Genomic DNA, 25,313 nt, shown 5'->3' with positions numbered 1-25,313 from the left:
ATCTACATGGCTGTCTGTATCTGTGCTGGGTCACCTGTGTCTGCACCTGTGTTCGCACCTTCCTTGGGTTGTGTGTCTGTTCCAGTGTCCACGTCTGTGTTCGTACCTGTGCAGGTGTACGCACACCTGTGCAGGTATCTCTACTTACATGTGTGTTTTAGAATTTATCAAATACCTTAGATGGGGACACTGAGGCACAGAGCTGTGCCTGGCTCTCCCCAGGGCAAACCGGTCAGCTGTGGGCCTGTGGTCCAGGAGGACAGCCCGGTGTCCACTCTGCCTGTCCTGTGCTGGGCTGCTCAGCACCTGCGGGTCATCTCCTGCTGGTAGGAGTTAAGTAAGCACTTGCTGGACGAGCGGAGGCAGGAAGGCGGGCGGACTCTCCACTGTGGGGCGTGGAGTTGATGCAGCCCCCAGGAGAGTAACTGGATTATGGGCAGTAAAACTGAAACCGCTCACTTACTGCCACCCTTGGCCTCTCTCCTGGGACGGTGACCAGAGGCACATCCACACGCCTGCTTAGAGACCCGCAAAGAGCAGCCTGGCAGCCCCGTCTAGGGAGAGCCGGGGTGCCAGGCTGGGCTGCACCTCTGCAGGCGGGGAGTGGAGACGGTGGGGGCTGGGGGCTGGGCGAGGAGAGGGAGGGGCACGAGAGACAGGAGAGACAGCGCCCACCCGGGAAAACACACGGACCCATGGACGTTTATCAACGTGGATGGGCCACAGTCAGACCCTGACAACAAAGCAGCTTGCTGAGTAGTTGCAGGATAGGGTGCTGTTTGTGAAACTTGCTGAGTACTCCTGACACCCCACGGGACAGAGGGAAGAGGCAGGCGGAGAGTGAGAGGTAGAAACAGGGGCAGGAAGGAGGCAGAGGGGGCAGAGGCTGACCGCAGGGCCTCGGGGCTCCCTGTGCTGCACTGGGGTCCCGGGCAGGGTCTGAGGCAGGGGGTTCTCTTTCATGTGTTTAAGTCTTTCCAAGCTGAAACCCTGTTAGAGAGAAAGGGACAGAGTTGAAGGGGAGTTTGTGGGCAGCGGGGAGGGGAGAGCCGTCCAGCAGAGGGGCCGCGTCAGCACTGCCTCCATGGCTGGGGCCAGTGGGAGAGGGACCGGGCTGTGGACGGCGGCCACGCAGGGCCCTGGAGACTCAGCGCCTTGAGTATTTGATCTTTATTTTGTGTGTGATGAAAACGGGAGGAGCCTGAGCAGAAGGGCCAGGGGGAGATTGGCATTTTAGGGTTTATTCTGCTCGTGTCCTGCAGCTGCTGGAACCAACGTCCACACCAGGGGACTCTGAACCACAGAAGGCTCTTCTCTCAGAGGCCCAGAAGTCCGGAGTCCAGGTGTGCAGGGCCAGCTCCCGCTGCAGGAACTGGAGGGTCCTCCTGCCCTGCCCAGCTTCAGTGGCCAGTCCCTGCTGCTCTTGGTGAGGAGCTGCGCCGCTCTGCTCTCTGCCTCCTCTGTCCTGTGCAGGGCCTCTTCCCTGGGCCTCTTCCCTGTGGGTCTGAGTCTTGTGGATCCTTCATCTGCCCAGAAATGACCCAAGTGTGCAGAGCAGGGAGGGGCTCACGGAACCCGGAGGTGAGTTAGCTGTCCTTCGGGTCCTCTTGGCCAGCTCTTGAGAAGGACAAGGGGTGTGGAGAGCAGAGAGGAGCTAGAGAGCAAGGAGATGAGGAAGGAGGGAGGGAGGGAGGGAGGGAGGGAAGGAGAGGGAGGGAGAGAGGGAGGGAAGGGGAGGGAGGGAGGGAGAGAATGGGAGGGAGAGTAGGGGAGGGACGGCTCAGCGCTGGCCGAGGGGCCAGGTTGGGAGCTCCACACAGGAGCCCCCTGCAGCAGGTTGGGTCAGGCTCGGGAGGAGCCGACCGGCCAGCCCCTGGCCTCTCCCACAGGAGGCTCCTCTCAGTCTGTCGCACCCTCCCTCTCCGTGTCCATGACATTTTGGGGTCCTGTTCCTTTCTCCAGGGCCCCCTGAGCTGGGGTACAGTCTGGGCCAGCCACCAAGTGCTCCCTTGGACACGTTGATCAACTTCCTCCAGTCTCAGGAGAGTTTAAGCACCTGGGGTCAGAGGTGAGCAGGACCAAGGCCCTCGCTGGAACTGGGGTCCAGGTGTGTGTGGGCGCTGGACAGATTAGGGGAGGTGGGCCTCAGCAGGGCAGCCAGTGTGGGCCAGGGCCTTGGGGCCGATGCTGAGAGTGGTGGGTCTGGAGGGGTGGGTGGTTCCCCAGAACTCCACAAGGACAGGGAGGCAGGGATGGTTTACTGGCTACTCTGTGTCCAGCACCTAGAACAGCATCTGGGACACGCGTGGTGAATCATCCTAAATGTCAGCTGACCAAGCCAACGAATGGGTGGAGAAGGGGAGTGACAAGCCACCCCCACAGGCCAAGCTGGGCTGCTGCAGGTGTGCTTGGACCTGGTGGGAGTGGACGGTGTCCAGAGAAGCAGGGAGAGCTAATGCTAGTGGCTGGTACAGGCAGTAGGGAGCTGTGGGAAGTGATGGAGCAGGGGAAGAGCAGAGCTATGCTTTTAGGTGACAAAGGAGTCAGAAACCTGGCCATGAGCTGTTGAGATGGCCTGGATAGAGGCTCTCAAACCTGCGCCCAGGTGACACCGTGAGGCTGGCAAGTAACAGAAAGCCCCATTCCACGCACCATGGCAGCCACCACCTCTGCCGGGACCTGGAGGAGGACTCTGGAGGTGTTTCTTGGACACCTGAGTTTGCTGGCTACTCTGTGTCTTTGCAAACGTCCTTAGGAAGGGGGGTCACACTGGATGAGAGGGGCCCTAATCCAGCGACTGGTGCCCCTTTAAGAGAGAGGAAGGGGCGCAGAGGGAGAAGGCGGTATAGAGACGAGGGCCGGGGCTGCAGTGAGGCCCATGGACAGGGCGGGAAGGGTCCTGCCCAGAGCTGTCAGGGGAGCCGGCCCTGCTGGCCCTGGACGTCAGAGGCCCCCCAGGATGCAGGGTGGAGCTTTGCTGTTTTCAGACCCCCCACCTGCCCAGTGCAGGCACTGACAGGGCCACCTGGCTGGTCACAGCCACCAGAGGACCCTGCCCTGTGCTTTGGGTATTGCTGTCGGGCTCTTCGTCTCCTTGGACCTCGCTGGGTCCTGCGCGCAGTCTGCAGGCTGTTTTCTCATCTGCTTCGAGGCTGAGGAGACGCAGGGAGGTGCAGGCGGGCCCCGGCCATCCACCCTGGCCACCAGCTTGGCTTGGCACACAGGCTGCGGGGAGCTGTTGGATGGTCGGCTGCGAGTCCCCCACTGCCACGGGTCACAGGCAGGGCTGTGAGTCGACTGTCCGTGAGGATCGGGTGGGCCTACAGAGTCACAGTCTGTTTTGCAGGGATGCCCTGTGAGGTGCCCCAAGGTGGGGGGCTGCGTCCTCCCCTGCCAGGTGGCCCAGGCACCGGCTGATAGTGGAGCTTGCGCAGGCTCGGGAGCCTGTGATTATCATTGAAATAGCACTGTGTACTTGGTGGTTGGACACGGCCCCACTGTAAAGAAAACACACGGGGCCGTCAGTCAGCACGCGGGGTGGGAGGTGCCTGCCCAGGACAACCGCGGGGCTTGGAGGAGGTTCCTGCACCCCTGCTCCAGTCTGAGGGTCTTCCTGGCAACCTGGAGGGACGACTCCATATGGGTTGGAGGACCGACAGGGCAAGGTCCACCCAGGAGACTCAGGCCCGGGGCCTCTGGTGGGCACTGGACAAGGGTGGGCGGTGGAGGGCCCTGGAACCCGGCTGCCCTCCCACCCTGCAGCCCAGGGCCGGGGCCAGAGGGCGAGCCCAGCACCTTCCCTGCAGGCTCCGCGTGCTCACTGCCCTCCGCAGTCCTCTTCTGGTGTCGTTCTGGGGCCCAGCGGCTTGGTTCTCTTAGGGACGGGGGAGCAATGCAGGCTCCCAGGCCTGCCCTGTCCAAGCCCTGGGTCGGAGCGCTCCTGCAGGGATCGAGTGGCGGGACTCTCCTCACCTGTTCTAGACACACCTGGACCAGGTGTGCGGGCTCTTCCTGCCAACGCCACAAGGTCATGGGGACACATCAGAGTCAGGGCCCTGGACATGACCTGGGCTGGTAGCTACAGCTGAGAAGGGCTCTGGGCAGTGCCTGGATGGGCTGTGGCTCCTCCCGGGGCCCCTCAGAGACAAGCTGACCCCTCCTGCTTAATCCCAGTTTGGGCTCATCTAGAACTTTCTCGTAACTGTGTTCCTCAGGGCCTTAGCCGGCCCCCGGCTGGCCTCGTCAGAGCTATGTCCCAGCTCCTGCGAGCTCTCCATTGCTCTCGGCTCAGACCACCATGTGCCCTGCTGTGGGGGGTTGCCCCGGCTCCCCCGAGTCTCCGCCCCTGCTTCCCCTGCAGAACCAAGTCTGGGTGGAAGTGAGCAGAGGGCACAGTGGATGGCGGGTGTCCTTAAAGAGACAGAAGGGACACAGACACAGAGGAGAGGCCAAGAAGATGGAGGCGGAGACAGAGTGAAGTGGCCACAGGCTACGCCAGGCCTGGACCCCCAGGAGCTGGAAGAGGCAGGGGACGCGTCCCTGGAGTGTCTGGAGGGAGCATGGCCCTGTGACACCTTGATTTCAGACTTCCGGCCTCCAGACACCAGAGGAGGGCTCTGTGCCGTCCAAAGGCTACAGGTTGGTGTGATGTGGTGCAGCAGCCCCAGGACGCTGACGGGGCTCTGTGCTGCTTTGGCCAGGACAAGCCCTGAGTGACTCTGGGAGGGGCAGGTTTCAGAGGAGGCTCTGGAGAGGGCCTGGAGAGGCATTTCAGCTGCCCCTAACATCACAGGACGGGACAGGAGAAAGGTCTGAATGGAGGTGACCGCCTGTCCCGCCTTTCTCGTCATGGGGCGGTGACACTGTGAGCTTTGGACTTGGACCCTGCCATGCTTCGGATCAAGCATGGGTGGGGGCTTGTGAGCCTGGGTGTCTCTCAGGCTGTGGAGAGCTGCCCTCTGGCCATGTGAGCTGGCCTTGCTCCCGTGGGGTTTTGCTTAGTTAGGGGGTGACTTGGGTGCCAGCTCCCCTTGCAGCTGATGTGGCCCCAGGGCTGTGTTAGAGCCTGTGGAACATTAGTGTATGTGGGTGGAACCTCCCGGGAAGTGACTCTAAGGGAGAGACACACATTCTTCCTTTGTGCCTTCTTCATGCTGGCTTAGATGCAGCTGAAATGGCTCGAGCTAGAGCAGCCATCTTGAACCACAGGGCTCTCTTGGGAGACAAGACTGTGGCGAGCAGAGCAGCAGCAGGCAAGGAGGGTCACCCCTGGGACTTCATGCAGCAAGGCTGCCAAACAACCTGGGCAGCAGAAGTAAAGCTGTCCCTGTGCAGCCTCTGCTTTTTGTGCTGGACATCGGGGGCTCCCAGGACCTAAAATCATGAGCGTCCACAGCCCTCAGAGCTAGGCTGCACGCAGTAGGGTCTCAGAATACTTCTTGGATCAGTGAAGGAGTGCACAGCATCAGGTGCTGCCGTCTAACCACCGGGGATCTTTCCGCTGGGCTCATTTTGCATCTGTGTGTGACAGACAAACACCGGGTCATGGAAGCTGGATCCCCGTGAGCATCGTGAGGGTGGCTTGTGGCCCTGAGAGGGGAACTGACCTCACAGGTCCGTCCAGGGCGGCTCTGGTCAGGACGCATTCTGGACTCTGGGATGTAGCTCCCTGGCCACTGGGTTATGGGGGTATCTCCTGGCCCCTCCCGCCAGCCCATCAGCTGGCCTGTCCCGATCTCCAGGTCCTGGGATAGCTCCCTCCTCTGAGCTGCTCTGGGGGCATCCGCTGGGCGTCCCACGGGCTGTGCTGTGGCTGGACGGTGTTAGCCAAGGCTGGGGCCCCATGACCCCTGTGACCTTCTTCCTCCCACCAGGTCCCCCCTGAAGGTTCTGGCCTCCAGCAGCACCACACTGGGGACCGAGCGATTCCAGATCAGACCCTAAGAGACAGTGTCCCCCGGGGATTCTGCATCTGTAAGTCCCTGTGACTCTGACCTACTGGGGACACCATACAGAGGTCAGCCAGTCCCCTCTGTGGGAAACTCATCAGGCCCGTGAGGGTGGCCCTCCTCCCACATGAACAAGTGCCAATACAAAGGGACATTTGGACACAGACGACTGGGGAAGAAGGACTTCAGCCATGGCCACTGTCAGGGCCCAGGCCACTACGGCCCCAGATGGACCTCCCCCTGCATCTTGGCCTTGGACCTCTGCCCTCCAGGCTAGGACAGGAGAAGTTCCTGAGGTCAAGCCCCTGGTCTGTGGCACTGGTGTCTGTGGCCCTGGAAACTCACAGGGACACCTGGGAGGGTTCCATCCTCAGCCAGCTGGGAGCCCGTAGGACGTCAGGAAATGCAGGACGGGCCGCTCTGGGCTTCCCCCGTCACGGCCTTTAGTTCAAGGTGAATGACAGGACACAGCGGAAGCTGCCCTTGGTGAGGGAGAGGGGCTCCATGGCCCACGTGTCCCTGTCCCCACCTCCAGTGGCTGCTGAGGCCATCTGCGGTCTCTGGGCTGCTGGCCAGCATGGGCAGCTGTGTCTGGGACACTCTGGGAGCCCTGCTCATCTTTTCCAAGCACAGGAGTCACCTGGAGCACCACTGGCAGAAGGAGCGTCCCCTCCCCCCACCATATGGCACCGTCAGGTGACAGGTCTGGAAGATGACGCCAGTTCTCCACGGGACATGGCTTCCCCTCAGCTAGGGACGCCTCTTGCCACACGCCCTGTTGACAGAGGCCCTGGGCAGGGCAGGCGTTGCTGTCCAGCTCTGGGTTCTGCTCCACGCTGATGCTGCGCTGGACGTAGCTGGGGGGCTTCAGGGTCTGGTTTCTGCAAATTGAGTTCTGGAACCATCTGCGCCTGCCCAGGCCAGGAGGGCCGCTTCGCCAGTGCGGCTCAGGCTGAGGACTTTGTAAAGTGAGGTTCTAGCAGCTTTCTCCTTAAGATGTGTGGCCAGGTGCTGGCCAGGGGCTGGCACACAGACAGATAAGAGGAGGGCCCAGCAGGTTTCGTCCCCTCCCAGGTACAAGTGGCCAGCAGTTCTCAACTCAGGACCTGCTGGGACGGCCCACAGGGTGACCCACAGTACGAGGCCCTGCCCAGCTGGTGCCAGGTTCAGGGTCAGTTTTGGCAAACGTGTCTGGCTTTGCCCTGTGGAAGAATTTAAGAATAAACCAGGGACCATTCCAAGAATCCAGGTGGGAGCGGCCATCACCCCACGCCGGGCGAGGAGGACCCAAAGCAGGAGAGAAAGAGGAGAGCTGGGCGGTGGGCAGGACCCACCCGTCTGTCCCTGAGATTCTGGGACATCACATTCCTCCTCCTGCTTAGTCCCCGAGGATGGCTGTGTCCCTGGGGCTTCTCCAAAGGGCCAGGGAGTGCTCTGGCCTCCCCACCTCTGGGCTTGAAGGCACCAAGGACTCAGCTGTTCTCCTGGGGTTCTTTGGGGTGTTCCAGGGACCCCAGATGCCCAAAGCTGTGTCCAGGACACAGGCATGGCATGCCCCAGGGAACCAGCAGGGTGATCCCCGGGAGGATGTGAGTGGACACAAAGGCCCATATAGAGGTGGCTGCTTGGCTGCCCCGTCCAGGGAAGGGTTCCTGAGGGGGCGGCTCTGCCACAGCTGAGGGCCACAGGCATGTGGGGGAGGAGGGAAGATCGGTCCAGGGCCAGCGTGGTGAGACGGCCCATGCTGGGCTCTGGGGGGTGGGAGGGCCGCGGGAGGCGGGAGTCTGTCTCCCTGCAGCCAGTTCCCAGGGCTCTGTGCCGGAGGTTTCTGAGCACCTCCGAGGCCAGCCCCTGCCTCCAGGGTGGAGGACAGACTTCGGGCTCCCTCCCTCCTCAGGGCCGGGGACCCCCTCGATGGGGGATAATGGCTTTCTCTCTCTCCGTCTCCCTCGGCCGCCCAGGCCCTGGCTGCACTGCCTCTCCACTGTAATCAGAACTTTAATCTGAACTACTTCAGAGCACTTCCCAGCCTGCAGACAGGCTGATTTACAGAGGAGCAAATGCCACCAGAGCCTCGGTGGCTGCTCTTGGAAGGCTGGTCTCGTAGACCGCGTAGACCACACTCACTGGGCAAGCAGCAAGCTGGCCGGGGGGCGGTGATTAGGATACTGGCCAGGAGGCGGGCGGGGAGGGGTGGCGAGAAGTCTCACATTTCCTGGACATGGCCTCGGCAGGCTGGAGAGGAGGATGGGGTTCCCAAAAGGTCAAGCCGTGGGGATCACAGGAGCCTCGCGTAGGGCGTCTGCCGCTTCTAGAGCATGGACAGAAACCAGAAGGACATCCTCCTCTCTGAGGTCGCCTGGAACAAGAGCCGGGAGCCAGGTCTTGGTCGTTGGGAAGACGAGCGTCTCCTGTCCTGAGGGCAGCCGCGCCTCGTGCAGTGGTGGGCGGGGGCCGAGCCCTTCCCAGAGGACCCGGAGGGAGGTGCTCGCCCCCTCCTCAGTGTCCTCGTTAAAACCAGCCCAGGGCCTGGCTGACCCGTGTCCAGGACTCACTCTGCCGGGTTCTACTCCAGTTGCTTCATGGGCCCACTCATGGGGTCCTTCCGAATCAGCAAAGCTGGTGCCATTATGTCCCCACGTACAGGGGGGGAAGCTGGGGGACAGGGAGGCCAGTGACTCACCCTCAGGTCCCACGGGTCCTCTGACGGCCATTATGTCCCCACGTACAGGGAGGCAAGCTGGGGGACAGGAGGCCAGTGACTCACCCTCAGGTCCCACAGGTCCTCTGACGGCCAGGAAGCCTATTGCAGAGTTTAGGCAGGTTCACTCAGAGCTGGTGGGACGTGGGTTGTGCAGTCAGGGCAGCAATGTCCTCCTCACAGAGGGGTGCGTGTGTGTGCGTGTGCGCGTGTGTGTGTGCGTGTGTGTGCATGTGTGCGTGTGTGTATGTGCGTGTGCGTGCGTGTGCATGTTTATGTGCGTGTGTGTGCGTGCGTGTGCATGTGTGTGTGTGTGCGTGTGTGTGCGCGTGTGCGTGTGTGTGTGTGTGTGTGTGGCCGGGAGTGGGGGAGTTACATGCGATGGGGGGATGTGTGGAAAGCACCTGTTATGGTTTGGATCTGAGGTGTCTTCCCAAGCTCACGGGTGACACAACGCAAGAAGGTTCAGGAGACATCACTGGGCTGTGGGAGCCTTGCCCCAGTCGGTGACCTCATCCCTGACAGGGATGAGCTGAGTGGTCGCCGAAGGCTGGCGGGTGTGGCTGGAGGAGGCGGGCACTGGGCTGCGGCTGGGGGGTGTCTGACTTTTATCTGGTGAGTGGGTCCCCTCTCTGCTTGTGTCCTGGTCACCATGGGAGCCACTCCTCTCCACCACACTCGTCTGCCATGATGTGCAGCCTCACCTGGAGCCCCGAGGAATGGAGCCTGCTATCTGTGGATTGAGGTCGCGGAAACCATGAGCCCTCAAATAAACTGTTCCTCCTCTGCAGCTGGGCTGGTCGGGTCTCCTAGTCCCAGCAGCAAAAAAGCTGACTCAAGCAGTACCCAGCCCAGAGTCTGGGGCAGGGTCACCCCTTGAGACATGGTGGTGATGGTGGGATGTTTATGGTGATGCTGGTGGTGACAGTGATGATGCTGGTGGTGATGGTAATGATGATGGTGGGTGATGGTGACAGTGATGATGGCGGTGATGTTTATGGTGATAAGGTGATGATGGTGATGCTGGTGGTGACAGTGATGATGCTGGTGGTGGTGGTGATAATGATGGTGGTGATGGTGGTGATGGTGATAGTGATGATGGCGGTGATGTTTATGGTGGTAAGGTGATGATGGTGATGCTGGTGGTGACAGTGATGATGCTGGTGGTGGTGGTGATGATGATGGTGGTGATGGTGGTGATGGTGATAGTGATGATGGCGGTGATGTTTATGGTGGTAAGGTGATGATGGCGGTGATGTTTATGGTGGTAAGGTGATGATGGTGATGCTGGTGGTGACAGTGATGATGCTGGTGGTGACAGTGATGATGATGGTGGTGATGGTGATAATGACGGTGGTGACACTGATGATGGCGGTGATGTTTATGGTGATAAGGTGATGATGGTGATGCTGGTGGTGACAGTGATGATGCTGGTGATGGTGGTGATGATGATGGTGGTGATGATGGTGATGGTGACAGTGATGATGGTGGTGATGTTTATGGTGGTAAGGTGATGATGGTAATGCTGGTAGTGACAGTGATGATGCTGGTGGTGACAGTGATGATGATGGTGATGGTGATGATGACGGTGGTGACACTGATGATGGCGGTGATGTTTATGGTGATAATGGTGATGATGGTGATGCTGGTGGTGACAGTAATGATGATGGTGGTAGTGGTAATGATGGTTGTGGTGACGGTGGTGATGATGATGGTGGTGACAGTGATGATGGTGGTGACATTGATGGCAATGATGGTGATGATAGTGATGGTGATGCTGATGATGACAGTGATGATGATGGTGGTGATGGTGATGATGATGGTGATGATGACGATGCTGACAGTGATGATGGCGGTGATGTTTATGGTGATAAGATGATGATGGTGATGCTGGTGGTGACAGTGATGATGATGGTGGTGGTGGTAATGATGATGGTGGTGACAGTGATGATGATGGTGGTGGTGGTAATGATGATGGTGGTGACAGTGATGTTGGTGATGATGACGATGGTGATAGTGACGGTGGTGACAGTAATGATGATGGTGACTATGGTTTGGGGATGAGTTGTGGGGCTGGGGTACATGCTGGAGGTGACCTGTGGTTGTGTTGATGGTCTGGAGTAGGCAGGGCTCTCAGCCTCGGCACTGTCCACACTCGGGGCTGGATCTCTGTCGTGGGGGTCTGTCCTGTGCCCTGTGGGCTGTCTAGAAACCCTGGCATCTACCCATTCCCAACCAGTAGCATCCTTTCCTCCCCAGTTATGACAACAAAAATTGTCTGCAGGTCTTACCTAATGTTCCCCAAATGACTAGTCAGCCCTGGTGCCAGGACGAAGGGACAGCAGATGATCCTCAGGCCTTTGACCTGAGGAATGATGGGTGCTGCTGACCACTGCTGGAGGGATGTTGGTCTCTTATTTACTGCAGTGACCACAGCACCTAGAACAGGGCCCAGTCCAGAGGAGGTCCCCAGTGGGTGAGGTCCTCAGTGAGTGGGATCTGGTGGACCAAGGGCTGTGTGTGGCGGGGCCACTGGAGACATCTGTGGGCTATGCGTCTCATTTGTCCCTCAACCTGATGGGAAGCTGTGAGTTCATATGCTCAAGGACACCGTGAGGTCACACTGCAGCAAGTGGCAGGGCTGGAACATAAATCCAGGTCACACAAGGCCCAGGTCTGTCTCAGACACTGTGTTTTATCCTGGCCCAAAATCATGGGCATGAGAAACCATGTGGACATAGTGGTGTCCCTGGAGGCTGCCCCAGGAGACCACTGAGCTGGCCGTGCCCCTGGCTATATGAATGACACCTGCCCATCTTTCCTTCTAATGGACGGTGGCCTCCTGGAGGAAAACCTGCTCCTTTGAAAGCACCTGGAGCTCTGGCCAGGCTGACCGTCCCCTGTGCCCAGCCTCTTTTGAGTCTCACAACCAGGGTTGGTTTCTGGAAGCTCAGCAGAGCCCTGCTGTTGGACAAAGAGCAGAGAGACTCGATCCCCACCATGTGTGACCAAGGACGTGGAGCCAGGCAAGAGGCCGCAACGGCAGCGAATGGGGCCATTGTCGGGGGTGCCCGCATGCCTGGAAACACCTGGAATCTCCCGTCTTTACTCAGGAGCCAAATGCATTTGCCTGCGGAGAGCAAAGTCTGTCTCCTGGCAAAGAGGAGAGGAGCCAGTGGAGAGAGGAAACGCATTTCTGTTCACCCGGATCGCGCTTACACACAGCTCTGGACAGCACGGGGGCCGAGGGGTCTCTTCCCAGGGCTGGGTCCAGGTGGGCCCTGACCAGGCTGCAGCTGAAGGGCCAGCACAGGCCAGTGAATGGGCTGTCAAGTGCACAGACCCTTCAGATGACCTCCAGAGGTGCAGACGAGGACTGGAGGCGTCCTGAGCCGATCCCCAGCTCCGGCCCTTGGCAGCCGCCCAGGTGTGACTACTTTCAGAGACGAGTGGGAAACTCTCCGGTCTACTGTTACCTTGCTCTAGCCTGGGTCAGTGGGGGGCCCTCCTGGGCACTGCTGCTCTCCGGGAGCAGGGCAGTCTTCCCGCTGAGCGACTGGCCTGAGATTGGTGACTCCCCTTCTGGGGATCTCTCCCGCTGACATGAACCTAGAGGCGAACCAAGCTTTGGATGGGAACAGGGTCAGAGCAGCATCCCTTAAACCAAGGGCAGAAGTGAGAAGCTGATTCCATCAACCGGCTCCTTCCTCCTCTTCCTGGCAGAGAGACCTCCCTCCCCACAGCACGTCTAGCTCACCGTCCTGCACTAGTGCCCTAAGCTCATCTCTGTGAGGGTGGATGGACTTCCCAGCACCCGCCCGTCTCCTGTGAGCCTGCACGCTGCTTCTGTAGTCAGAGACACTGTGGGGTGGCACCCATCAGGCCGGGCTGCCCGGTCTCCCTGCTGGCCTCTCCGGCCTCCCCGTTTGAGGGCTGGAAACACACGGTCAGTTGAAACAATGATCCTTGAAATGGACGCGATCGTCTCGGTGCCTGATTCTCCAAGTGACGGATGGTCAATTCCTCTCTTTTCCCACTTTTCAGAACCCTCTTCTCTGAGTGGTCCCTGGGCTGGGTGTAGTGATTTCATCATGGCCTCCAGGACTTGGGGTGGGGTGGGCTGCCCAGGTACACCCCGGAGTTGGCATTGGTCAAAATGCCAAGATGAGGCTGCGGGCAGAACTCTGGTGAGTGATGCCCCATCTCCTAAATCAACAGTTGGAGCAGAGAGGGTCGGGCCAGGGCCTCTGGGGGCTCACCCTGGATGGGGGCTCAGTGCTCTTTCTGCCAATCTCTCTGGGAGAAGCCAGGTTCGTGCCAACAGGGCGCGGTGTGTTTGTGGGACGTGTTTTTCCTCCACCCGAGGCCAGTGCCCCTGACCCCGCTGCCCTGGCACACTGGGGGGCGGCCTGGGCAGTACCGTTTGCTTCCTACCACCTGGAGGCCAAGTCCAGGATGTGGGGGGTGCTTCATCCCTGGGCCTCTCTCCTCAGCCACAGACAGGGGCTCACCCTGACCCCCAGGGCCGTCCCTCTGTGAGCCTGGGTCCTGGTCTCCTCTTCTGATAAGGGCTCCAGGCGGACTGGTGGGGGCCACCCTAGTCCACATGACCTCGCCTAAACTAATCTCCTCTACATTACCCTACACCCAGCAGGGCCTGGGGGTCGGGAACTCAGCCTAAGAATTGGGGGGGGCACAATTCAACCTGTAACCCCCGCTGAGCGAGTTTTGATTGTTCAGCAACGGCTCCTGGCGCTTCAGCCCATCTACTTAGGTAGATAACAGCGCCTTTTGAATATTTAAAAATGGATTTGCGAGTCTTCAGGTTCCTGCACAAGGCTGGGGAGGAGGAACTCTCATCGGGAGCAATGTTTGATAACCGACCCTGGATTCTGAAGGGAAGGGGTCGTCATGAGGCTCGCCCCTCCCTGCAGCCTGCGGCTGCCACTCACCAGGACTGAGAGGCCCGACGCTGCAGGGGTAGCTCTCTGTCGAAGGAGACTGTTGGAGACAGAATGTCTCGGGCAGCCGTGTGTGGTCACCCATGTCCACACCTCCATGATGTCCAATAACTCTGCCACAAATTCTCCCACGCGTCTCCTTAGGTGTCCAGAACACACGCACCCTTCACACGGGGATCGCAAGGTGAGGTCACAGTGTCGCGAAGACTGCGACCCACCTGAACACAGGTCTGCCCGTTGTCCTAGTCCTGGGAAGTGGCCTCGGCCCCTTGTCATGTCCTGTGCTGACAGCCTGACCTGTGGCAGGCCCCTGGCTACTCCATGCTGATGAAAAGACTCAGGAAGGCCACTGGTCAGGCCAGAAAGACCAGAATGGAGGCTGGGGGTAGGGGACAGGGGCTTCAGCTGACTTCCTGGAGGGGAACGGCAGGAGTCAGAGTGGCCACGTGGCTGGTGACCAGCCCATTGAGTGCTCGGGAACTCTGTGATGCTCAGGCAGGCTTCCCCGATGGGTGGCACTGGTGTGGAGGGTCACACCTTGGTACTGGGGCGAGAAGGCCGGGGGACACAGGGCTTCCCACTGGGCACTCTCCCACCCTCCCTCTCCACCACCTCTCCCCCAAGTGCTTCTAGACGGTATTTCTTGCTGTCACAAAACCCTAAATTCAGGTGTTGCCGTCCTGTGCTTTGAGTGTTCTGGGGAGTTACGTGATAGTACTTTTGGGGACACTTTCACATCTTCAGCCAGGGGTCTGCAGTGAGGGTGCCCAGGGACCCCTGCTTTGTAGCTGGCCTGTGAAGCAAGGTGGCCACGGAGGACTCTTCCCTCAGACTGCGCAGCTGGCCTCAGTCCCTTGAGATGCCTCTTCACAGAATTCATTTTAAAAAATTTATTCACACACTTGTTACCATTCATACTCAGGTTCATAAAACCAAAAACGTTTTAATTATGAAACATAAGAAAAGAATGTTTAATTTCAAGGCCAGACTGGCCTCTGATCCGCCTGTGTCATCCAACAGTATTCAGCAGGTGCCTACTCAGGCACGCTGGTTGGTAGGTGGGGGTCAAGGCCAGTGGGCAGGAGGCAGGGCCCCGAGGGGCACTTGAGAGCACGTTTCTGTCACTCAGTCTCTGAACAGACATTATGGTGTCATTTATTTTGAGCTGCACGGCTTTACCCATCTGTCATGGGCTCCCAATTTATGGTGCTGTGCTCAGATGTGTGGGGGTCGGGGGGACCAGGCTCCTCTCCGAGCTGAGGCGCCCCTCCCTGTCCCAGCCTTGCTGGGCGGCTGGGGGCTGGGGGGGAGGAGCGAATGGAGGAGGGGCAGGTGGGTCTTGAGGGCTGCCAGCAGGAGCCCCAGGGTCAGGGATTCTCCGAGGGCCGGGTGGCTGCTGTCCCTGCACCTTCCTGACCACCAGTGAGGCCATCAGGCTGTGGGTTACCCGGGGGCCTGGGGGCGTGTTCAACTCGGGCCCCACCTTGGCTGTGGCTCTAAGTCAGGATCCTGGTGGACCCCCCCAGCTGCCAGGGCTCCCGTTCTGTTCTTTCTCTCTGACTAGTATTTTCCTGCCAAACCATCCACTTGTTCCTAAGTTGGAGGTGGGAGGGTGTCCCCAGTAAGACAGGTTGTTCCTGACCCCCCATAACCTTCCCTGGAGAGGAAGTCAAGCTGAATTGAAGTCATCAGGGTGGGCCTTCATCCCATGTGACTGTCCTTATGAAAAGGGGAATTTGGACCCAGACCCACGCAGGGACCAGGCTGTGTGAAGCCAAGGGCAGAGGTGGGGGTGAGGGTTCTGCTATCAAATCACCAGTCACCACCAGGAGATGGGGAGGGGCCTGGGCCAGACGATCCCTAGAGCTGTTGCCTGCTGGCCCTTTGTCTTGGACTCCTTGTCTCCAGAGCCATGGGACAATACCTTCTGTCACCTAAGCCACCCACTCTGCCGTGTTTGCCGGGGCATCCCTACAGGGGTGAAGGAGCGGGTGTGTGTCTTCTGAAAACCTCCCACCCTTCAGGGGACTCCCAGGTCCTGCTGGCACCAAGAGCTGGACCCCTGAGGTGTCCCTGCTGGGCAGCACTGTGGTCCATCTCCCCACCATGGAAGACCAGGAGCCTCCCCAGCCAGAGGGGGAAGCCATGGCTCAGGCTGCTCCTAGGTGACCAAGAAAGATGACGTAGCAGGCATGGTCACCACCTCAGTGTCACTTCTGCGTGGCTGAGAGTTCTAACAGACTCACTCCAGGGTTGCGAGGTGGAGTGGTGGGCTCTGCACCCCGGGGGCCAGGTTCCCCAGAACTGCCGGGCCAGGCTTGGGGTGGGGAGCTGCAGAACAGGACTCGGGGTGAAGAGGGAGGTGACTTCCTGTTTTCCTCCTGCCCCTCCTTAGGGTCTGCTGTGGGCTCTCCCTTGCCCGTAGGTCAGGACCACGGAGAGCGTCCCAGCAGCTCCCTCAGGGCAGGCCTGTCCCCTTTGTGCACCTGGAGGCTGGGAGGCTCTCACTCCTCAGGGAGACCCACTGGGGGAGCACCCAGGACAGGCGCGTCACGTCCCAGGAGCCAGCAGTCAAGGCCGGGTCCAGGGTCTGCCGTTTCAGCATCACCATCGTGTGGTCTAAGGCCCGCAGGCTTCCATTTTCCTTCTTCCACCAACTGCACAGCAGGAATGTCACCATCCAGGGACAGAGGCCACCTGTGGTGTTCCCAGGCAGACCTGGGTCCACGTCCATTCCACCAGGGTGCAGTCCTGTGCCCTAGCTGCAGAGCTTCTGCCCAGGAGGAAACGGGAGTGGCCTGGGGACAGGACACGGCAGTGTGTCTGCCCTGGTGGACATCTCGGGGGCTGCCTGGGGCCAGAAACCCCGGGAAAGTGCTCAGCTCTGGGAGCCTGCCCTGGCCTTCAGGAGTCCACCGCTGAAACGAGCCTCATCAAAACGCTCCCACAGTGAGCTCCTGCTGTCCCCTGCCACTTCCACCCTCAGAGGGTGCCCACGCTCAGCAGATGGAGAAGGGAGCTGGCCGGACATGAGGGAGTCCAGGGGAGGGCAGGGCTGGTCCCTGGAGCTGTGGGGAAGGGGACAGGATTTGGGGGCCACCAGGGTGCCCGGGCTCCCCCTCAGCACAGCTGGCTGCTCAGTGCTCCAGCTTGAGCTGCACAACTGTCCCTGGCGGCCCCCGGGCCCTGGAGCTTTGGCTCTGCCTGAGCTGCAGGAAGCTGTGCCTGCTCCATGCCAGATGGTGGCTCACAGGCAGCGTCTGCTCTCACCGTCTGGAGGGCAGAGGAGTGAGCGGAGGTGTCGGCAGGGCGCGTTCCCTCGGTGGTAGGAGAGCGCGTCCCGGCTTCTCTCCCAGCTTCTCTCCCAGCTTCTGGCGGTTGGCTGCAGTCCCCAGGATGCCTGGCTGGAGGGACAAGCAGCCTGGCCTCGCCTTGGTCTTCCCCCGGCTTCTCCTGGGTGACGGGCTGTGTTCCGTGAGCCTTTGAGGAAGGAAGTCTGCATCACTCCTCTGTGACCTTGTCCTGGTCAGTGACATCTGTGAGGACCCTATTTCCAAACAGAGGAACATTCGGAAGCGGCAAGGGCGGGCGAGGACGTCAATGATGGACTTTGGGGGAATGCAGCTCAGTCCCTACCACAGGCCAGATCCCAGGAAAAACTCCAACTGACGTGATGGCTCGCCCTGGTCACCAGGCCCCAGGACTTGAACACGCAGTGGGAGGGGACAGCAGGCACTTTGCCCCACGCCCCTGTAGGGAGAACCCCCTTCCACTCGGAGAAGCCAGGACTCCCGTGGACAGTCCCCTGGGCCTTCTGGTTGGCAGGCAGGGCTCTCCTGGATGCGTTTTGGCTTTGTCCCCTGAGAGCACTGGGGTTCTGGCCTGGAGGGGGGTCCCCCCTCCCTCATGGCTCCTGGCTTTTCTTCTCTGAACAAGGATGTCACCTGGGGTCCAGATGAAGTTGGTGAACACCCACTGACTCAGCTGGTGACCTCAAACAGGAGGCTGGAAGCCCCGTGCCCAGCCCCTTGGCCTCGACCCTGCCCTTGGGGAGAGAGGAGGGACAGCCCCCTCTGGGTCAAGGCCCTTGGGCAGCGGATCTTCGCTGCTGTGCTGTGGAGCATCCGCCTGAGCGCCTGTGCTTAGACTGACCCGGGAAGGCTGGTCCGGCCCAGGAGGGCCATCCCCAGGGTCTGACGAGGCCCAGGCTTGAGCAATTTACAGCCGTGGAAACTGAGGCATGGTGAGGTTAGGGACTCGCCTGGGTCACTGGCTGTGTGGGCTGGAGCCTGGTAGGAGCCTGGATCCTCTGTCCCAGGAGTGAGGCTGTGAGCCCCACCTTCCCTTGAGCCTCCTGGGCCTTGGTGTCCTTGTCCCTGTGGGCTTGCTGTGTTGACCATGCGAGTCAAGCTGCCCACAAGCCACCTGCTCCAGGCTGCGGTGCTCCCCTTCACTGGGGCTGGGGGCCGCACCTGGCCTCTCCAAGTGGACCTGCCTCTGAGAAGGCTGGGGTTGGCTTTGGCTTTCTTGCTCCCCCAGCTAGAAGCCCCTCCTGCCCAGCCACCAGAAGGCCACCTGGAGCCACCAGCTGGTCATGGCTTTGCACCTGGGCTGGGCAGGTCACCGGTACAGCCTGGAACTCAGTGCCAACAGCAAGGCTGGGCAGTCGACTGGCTTCAGAAGAGGCCATCCCCTGCCGATGCTGGAAAGGCCACGTGATCTGGTGGCTCTGGGGCTGCAGGTGGGTGCCTTGGAGGAGGAGGAGAGGGTGGTGGCCTTCCCCATCACCTCCCAGTGCCAGCTGCCCCGGCCTGGGACCCGCCCTGACTGCTTTCTCCTTCTGGCCTCCTCCCCATGACCAAAGCTCGTCCAGAACATTCCATGCTATACCTGCTGCCCCCAAGCCCACCCCTCTCCAGCTGTGTGGTCAGCAAGAGCCGAGGGCTCCCCGTGGGCCCATGAGGGCCACTCCTCTCTCACCACCCCCTTCCCGAAGTGTGCCTTCAGGGGGCTCAGCACCTCACTCCAGGCAGGTGACAGACTGTGGAAAGAGGAGAGTCGCCAGCGCTCCTGCTGGGGCCTGTGCTTGGCCCTCTCTGGGGGGTGGTTGTCTAACAAATCCTCACAAGAGGGTGTGTCCTGCACCCGGGAGCCACAAGGCTCCGTGATGTTGTGGTGCTAACAGATGTGCTGTGACTCCCCAAGTGGACTTCTCGGGGTGCCTTTGGTCACCTGCACTGGCTGTACTTCAAGTGTTCACAACCATGTGTGGCTGGTGCCGCCATGTTGGACAGTGGCCACCTAGGTGGTTCCACACCACAGGAAGTTCTACTGGGCAGCCCAGCCCTGGATGGCCCAACGGTGCCACTGACTTAGCTGCAGAATTCTGTGAGTGTGCATGGGGTAGCCCTCCTGGGTAGCCATCCAGGGAGTCCACAGTCATCTCCAGCTACCCAAGGGCATCCCCAGGTGGAAGATCCAGCACCATCAGAGCTGGCCCCATGCTGTGTGACCCGGAGGCAGGCCGGGAAGGACTCTCCTGGGGACACCTGGGTGTCAGCACCAAGCTACTGGGCCATCTCTGACTCTCACCATGGAGAACGAGAGCAAGGCTTTGGAAAAGTCCTGACTCCTGACAAAGAGGTCAGACTCCTGATGGAAGGCCAGGGGAGCCTGGAGGGGAGTCCCCTATGTCCCTTGGTGATCAAGGGTCTTTCTTGCCAACTCTTGGTGGACTTGAAGGGGTGTCTTCTGGTCCCACAGCCTTCCTGGGAGAAATGCAGCCCAGGTGTTGGGGAGCAGAGGCCCCTGTGTGGGGTAAGCCTCTCTCTTCCCTCTCCACCAGAAGGAGCTCCAGAAGTCCAATAATGGAGAGCTTATCAAGCTCTTGAGGTCGGGCTGGGTGAAGGTCTGCCTGGAGCACAGGCTGCTGCTAAGCTGGATGCGAGGTCAGGAGATGCCACAGATGGAGCTGAGACCTCACATGCTCAGCCAAGAGGCGGTGGGGCAAGAGGCACAGTGGGCGGCCCCATCAGCGCTCACAAATGCTGTCCAGGGCTTTCCTCTTGGGGTGCAAACCACCCAGGGGGTCCATGCGGGGGCCCCTCTCAGCAGCCTCTCTGTGTGAACAGGCCTTCCTCGACCCCTGAGGCTGTGGGTCCCCAGAGCACACGCATACACCCACATGTACACACAGGGATGCACACGCCCATATGCACACACACAGAGGGGTGGAATCCCAACTCACAGAGGTGGAAAGGCTCCGATTCCTTCTTCCGGTCCCCACAGCACATGGCTGGCATCCCACTTTGATTTGGCAATCATCTTTTCTCCTTTCAATAGCTGTCAACTGCCAGCTGGTCCTTTGAAAATAATACTGAAAAAAAAAATGAAAAAAAAGCACATGAGACTTTTCAGAAAGTTTTCCCTGGACAGCCCAAGCTGATCAGTGGCCCATGAGGGGCCACTCCTCTCTCACCACGCCCTGCCCAAAGTGCACCTTCAGGGCTCATCACCTTACTCCAGGCAGGTGACAGAAGGTGGAGGTTGGACTGTGGTAAAAGGAGAGTCCTACGCGCTCCTGCTGGGGCCTGTGCTTGGCCGGCTGGGGGGAGGGGGGGTCCTCTAACACCCTCCTCCTCACCTGCTGCCCCATCTGCCCTGCAGCTGCCCCCCTGAGCCGCCTCCTCCCTGTCTGCACCCCCTGGCACCCTCCGCTCCACCCTCACTTCCTGGATTCCTTTCCCGGGTCCAGTCCACTCCGGACACAGCCCACTGCTGAGAAGCCCCAGTACTCCCATTCCTTCCGGGTGAAGTCCAGGAAGGAGCTGGCCTGGTCCCAGAAAAACAACTGCACACCTCACACCTCACACAGCGGCTTACCCGATTCTGACTGAGATGTTAATGGGATCACAGGGGTTTATTTAAGTTGTAAATGGCAAATAATTGACCGCATTGACTTCGCTGCTCTTCCTGGAGGCCTCCCTGCCGACTATTTTGGGGTCCCCAGGCCTCAGAGGTTAATTATCCAGGATGCTCCTCCTCAATATGCAAGCCCCAACCTCAGTGCCCGGTCAGTGCTGAGTGTCCTTCATAAACACCGCCGCCCATTCAGGTTTCTCAATCAATGTCACTTAGAAGACCAGGGACTGCGGCATGAGGAACGCTTAGCTCACAAAGTCAGTGTGTGGGGAGCCCATGTTGGAGGAGGGCTGGAGGGAAGCCGGGACGCCCCGACCCTGCAGGGGGCCCCCAGACCCTGCCTCAGGCTCCTCTGTGACCCCCTTTCCGAAGTTCAGCTGCCTCCCCTCCAAGCCTCCTGCTGGTTTTAGGGGAGGAGAAAGAGAACATTTAGAAACAGCACAGTTCTGACCCACACCAAAAATACCCACATCAGAGCCTTACCCGTGATTCGGCTGGTGTGAAAGACGGCCTCCTTGTCACGGCTCAGTCACATGAGCTCAGAGACCAAAATAGAATGTTTGGCAACTAGTCAAGTATCATCCGCCGCTGCACAGGGAAGGAGGGAGCGCCAGGAGCCCGGGTGCAGGGGTGGGGGCTGCGGGCTGCCTGCCACCTGCCCTGCGCTGGCCCCGGGGCCTGGGGCAAGGCAAGCCCTGCTTTTGCAGGACAACGGAGACCGAGGGTGGGTGCCCTCCACGGACCCGCAGAGGAGGCTCACGGTGGGGGATGGCCCACTGCCTCGGAATGTCTCTGGCCGGCATCTTCTACTCCCGTGAAAGAGTCGAGAACCCAGGTCCCACGGAGGCAGGGAGCCACCTCAGCTCCTGAGAGCCAGGCCTCTCCTTGCCAACCGTGCACAGCCGTCGTCAGTCCATCAGCCGAGAGGGTTGAAGACCCAAAGCACAATGAGGTGGTCCTGCTTTCCAGAGGGCAGCTCAGCAGCAGGGTGACCACTTCCCCCAGTCCAGCTGCCTTGGCTTCCCTGCCCTGGCACCCAGTCTTGCCTCTGGACACCGTGTGGCCTGTGCAGGGGCCCTGCACCCCAGGGCTCCCTCTTTCCCTTCCGGCACCTCCTGGCTTTCCCCACGGGGCCCTCCGCGTCCACCCCACATGCAAGCGGCCCCCTTTCTTCTTCCTCCGGCTCCCGCTGCCTCCTCACATGGTGCAAGGACCAGGGTCTCTCGGGCCTCTTTTATCAGGGTGCTGAGCCCTCCTGTGAGACTCGTGAGCCACCCCCAGAGCCCCACCTGCTTCACCCCTGCGTGGGGTCAGGGCTGCACATGCTGAGGGGCCATAGCGGCCCTCACACCCGCCCACTGCTGTTCACCTGGTCTGCTCTTCCCGTATCGTCACCTGTGAAACCTGCCTGCTGGGGTTGGATGGGGTGGCCCCCCAGGTGGATGTGGAACTGGTGGGGGGTCCTCAAGTCGCTGTGGTGTGCCCGACCCTTGCGAGACCAGGTTACTGGTAGAAGCTTGTGCCTGGCCCTACCCAGCCTCCCAGGCCTCCCATTTCCAGATGTGATGGCTCCGCCATTACCATTGCCGAGAGGTGGCACAGCCAAGAAGGCCCTCCCAGAGCTGGGCCCACGCAGGAACCCCATTTGAACCTCCCAAACTGTGAGCTGAACAATCTCCTTTTATCAGCAGCCCGCCTCAAGTATTTAGTTATAGCAACAAACACTGATGATACCCTGCCCAACGTCTAGACCCAGTGACGGTCTTTACCGGTGCTACCGACGGGAGCTCCCTGATGAGACATCCAGCCACCATCTCCACACCCCAAGCACAGAGGCTGAAAGGGGCTCCCGGGTACAGATCACTGCTGCAGCTGTTCACTCACAGACCACGTACGGCCTTGGGAGGGTTCTCATCCCTCAGTGGGTTCTCATTCCCCTCCCGCAGGCCTGGGCACAGGGTCTGCGTAGCTGGGCTCAGCCATGACCCAGGAACCCAGGTCCACTGGCCCAGCCTGAGATGAGCAGAGGGTGAGCCTCCCAGGCCCTGCTCCTGGCCTTGTGATTGGTACCTGCTGACGCAAGGGTCCGCCCCTTTCCCACTCTCTCCTGCAGTGTGTGAGGGTCCTGCCGCTCCACATCCTCGCTGGCCCTGGAGCGGCGGTGTCTTGGATCTGGTCGCCCTGATGGGGCTGTTCTGGCATCGCATCGGCACTTCCCTGGTGCCCTGCATGTCTGGCGAGGCGTTGTGAGGTTTTCTTGTTCTCTCCTCATTTTCTTACTGCTGAATTAGAGTCCTGGGCACGACGTGGGTAACGGTCTTTTATCAGATGCATTTTTTTGGAAACATTTTCTCCCGGTCTATAGATGGTTTTCTCGTTTTTTGACATGTTTTTAATCTTGCACAGGTTTATAATCTTGATGAAGTCAGCTTATCGGTTCTCTCTTCCACGGATCGTACCTTCGATATTGCTGTTTAAAAAGTTACCACCAGACCCAAGTCACCTGGGTCTCCTCCTGTTATCTGCGGGGAATTCTGTAGTTTTACATTGCACACCTCGACCCCTGATCCATTTGGGGTTGATTTCTGTGGGGGGAAGGTCTGTGTTCACATCCAGCTGTGCCAGCACCATTTTGAAAAGACAATCTTTGCTCCTATTTCAACTCTACCCTTTTGTCAAAGATGAGCTAACTGTATCTATGGAGGGTCCACTGTGGACTCTCTATTCTGTTCCATTTATCATTTGTCTTTTGTTTTTCCAATCCCACACCGTCTTGTAGCTTTATGGTCAACCTTGGAGCTAGGTATGGACAGTCCTCAGACTGTGTCCCTTTTGCCTCTCCAGCTAAACTCTAGGATCAGTGTGTTGATGACTACAAAATAACTTGCTGAGTGTGCCATAACATTTCCATGACTGTGACAAAAATATGGGAGAAAACCAACTTAAAGGAGAAAGGTTTGATGGCTCACAGATCCAGAAGTCTCAGCCCACACTTAGCTCCATGCTGCGGGCCTTTGGGGAAGCGGCACTTCATGGCGGGGAGTGTGCAGCAGAAGAGATGAGCTCACCTCCCGGCAGCTAGGAAACAGAGAGGAAAAGAAGGAGAGATTAAGGGAGTGTCCAGGGACAAAGTGTGGTTCCCAAGGGCACAGTCCCCAGGACTCTCTCCCCTCCACTGAGCCCCACCTCCTGTAGCTTCCGTCACCTCCCTGTATCCCATCAGGTTGTGGGTCCATCAATGGGTCGATTCATTGATGATGTTAGAACCCTCACGATGTCATCATTCCCCAAAGCCCCTCTTCTGAACTCTGCTGCACTGGGGACCAAGCCTTTGGGAGTCATTAGAGATTCAAGCCACAACACTGAGATTTGAATTGTGATTGTTCAAATCCGTAGATCAAGTTGGGAAGAACTGATGTCTTGGCCACATCGAATCTTCCTATCCATGAACATGGGATGTCCACTGATTTAGTTCTCAGGAGATGTCCTTCTCTAGAGTCACATAGCGTTCCTCATACGGCTCATGTAAAAATGGGCTTAGCTTTATCACAAAATATTTCCCTTTGCGAGTGCTCATATACATGGTAATGTGTTTTTAATTTTAAAATCCATTTGTTCTTTGCTGGAATATAGAAAACCAATTGGCTTTTGCAAATTAACTTTGTGTTGTGCAATGTCTCTATATAATCAGGTATTCACTCCAGGAACTTTTGTCAATTCTTTGGGGTTTTCTACATAAATGATCATATCTTCTGTACACAAGGACAGTTTTATTTCTCCCTTTCCAAACTGTGTACCTTTAATCCTTTTCTTGTTTCCTTGCAGTGTGTAGGCCTCCCATGTGATGTTACAGAAGATGTGAGAAGGGGAATCCCCCCCTCTTGTGTCTGATCTCAAAACCATTCTAGAGTCAAGGCTTCCTGCAGAATGCTGGTTCTTGGAGTCTCAGCAGAGCAGAGGCGAAGAACTGGCTACTGCTGCTTAGTAGGTGAGGTGAGGCACGGCTTGGCTCACCAGTCGCCAGGCTCATGGACAGGGCATGCTGGGCAGCACGGTTAATTAGCCATCCACTTTGCCATAGCCAACTGGAAGCTTAGAAGTGTGAACTATGTGGACTCAGGGGGAAAACCCAGCTCTTGCTCATGGGAGGGCTAAGCAGGGAGAAGGCGGGCAGGATTGACAAGCTCTTGAGAGGTTAGTGTGACTTCCCGTCCATGGTTGAATCTGGGAGCTCAGCCCCAAAAGAGATGCTGGCCCCTCTGAGGTGAATGTAGGAATGGTCAATGGGAGGGAGGGGACCCTGGTGGCTCAGGGCACCTTCTTGAGAAGAGATGTGGAGGGGAAGATGTCCAGTCACAGCACCCTTGAGGGCAGCCAGAGGGCAGAACCCAGTAGCTGGGATGCTGAAAGGGTGGACACATGGGGCAGTCCTCAGGCCTGCTCCTTGTGTCCACTCACTGCTCCTCTGGGGAACCCTGGACATGTGCTTGAGATGGGGGGTTCTGTAAATGTGGGGGACGAGGGACAAGGTGTCAACAGAGCCAACAATTGGAAGGAATAAAATGAGATTCTTTTTTTGAGGTGGGAAAATCAGTGCCCGGCAAGGACCTGACCAGCCCTCCTCAACATTGTCAAGGTCACAAGAGACAAGGAAACTCTGAGAAACTGTCCCAGCCTCAAGAATCCTAAGGAGGTCTGAGAGCCGAAGGTTACGTGGGACCTGGGAGGATCAGGTGAGGCCTGAGGAGGTCCCGGTTCAGCCTGGGCCTCAGTGGATGGTAT

At 59.0% G+C, this 25,313-nt stretch overlaps 2 long non-coding RNA genes across 5 annotated transcripts; one reads left to right on the top strand and one right to left on the bottom strand.

Moving 5' to 3' along the window:
* The first annotated feature begins 1,324 nt into the window (after positions 1-1,324).
* On the top strand, positions 1,325-25,250 carry LOC144372083 (uncharacterized). Its single transcript, XR_013432136.1, has 4 exons — positions 1,325-1,426; positions 1,963-2,068; positions 24,357-24,519; positions 25,113-25,250. It is a non-coding gene; the product is annotated as an uncharacterized LOC144372083 (long non-coding RNA).
* LOC144372082 (uncharacterized) lies at positions 14,740-20,531 on the bottom strand. Of its 4 annotated transcripts, none has more exons than XR_013432135.1 (3): positions 20,493-20,531; positions 19,858-19,986; positions 14,740-17,157 (listed from the first exon to the last, which is right to left on the bottom strand). It is a non-coding gene; the product is annotated as an uncharacterized LOC144372082 (long non-coding RNA). The 4 variants fall into 4 exon arrangements; XR_013432134.1 differs by lacking the exon at positions 20,493-20,531 and adding an exon at positions 20,339-20,399; XR_013432133.1 differs by lacking the exon at positions 20,493-20,531 and adding an exon at positions 20,110-20,248.
* Positions 25,251-25,313: the final 63 nt, after the last annotated feature.

Source organism: Ictidomys tridecemlineatus, chromosome Y (assembly GCF_052094955.1).
Source record: "Ictidomys tridecemlineatus isolate mIctTri1 chromosome Y, mIctTri1.hap1, whole genome shotgun sequence".
NCBI classification, from domain to species: domain Eukaryota; kingdom Metazoa; phylum Chordata; class Mammalia; order Rodentia; family Sciuridae; genus Ictidomys; species Ictidomys tridecemlineatus.
The sequence above is the reverse complement of the archived record's forward strand: the minus strand, read 5'-3'. Positions and strand labels throughout refer to the sequence as shown.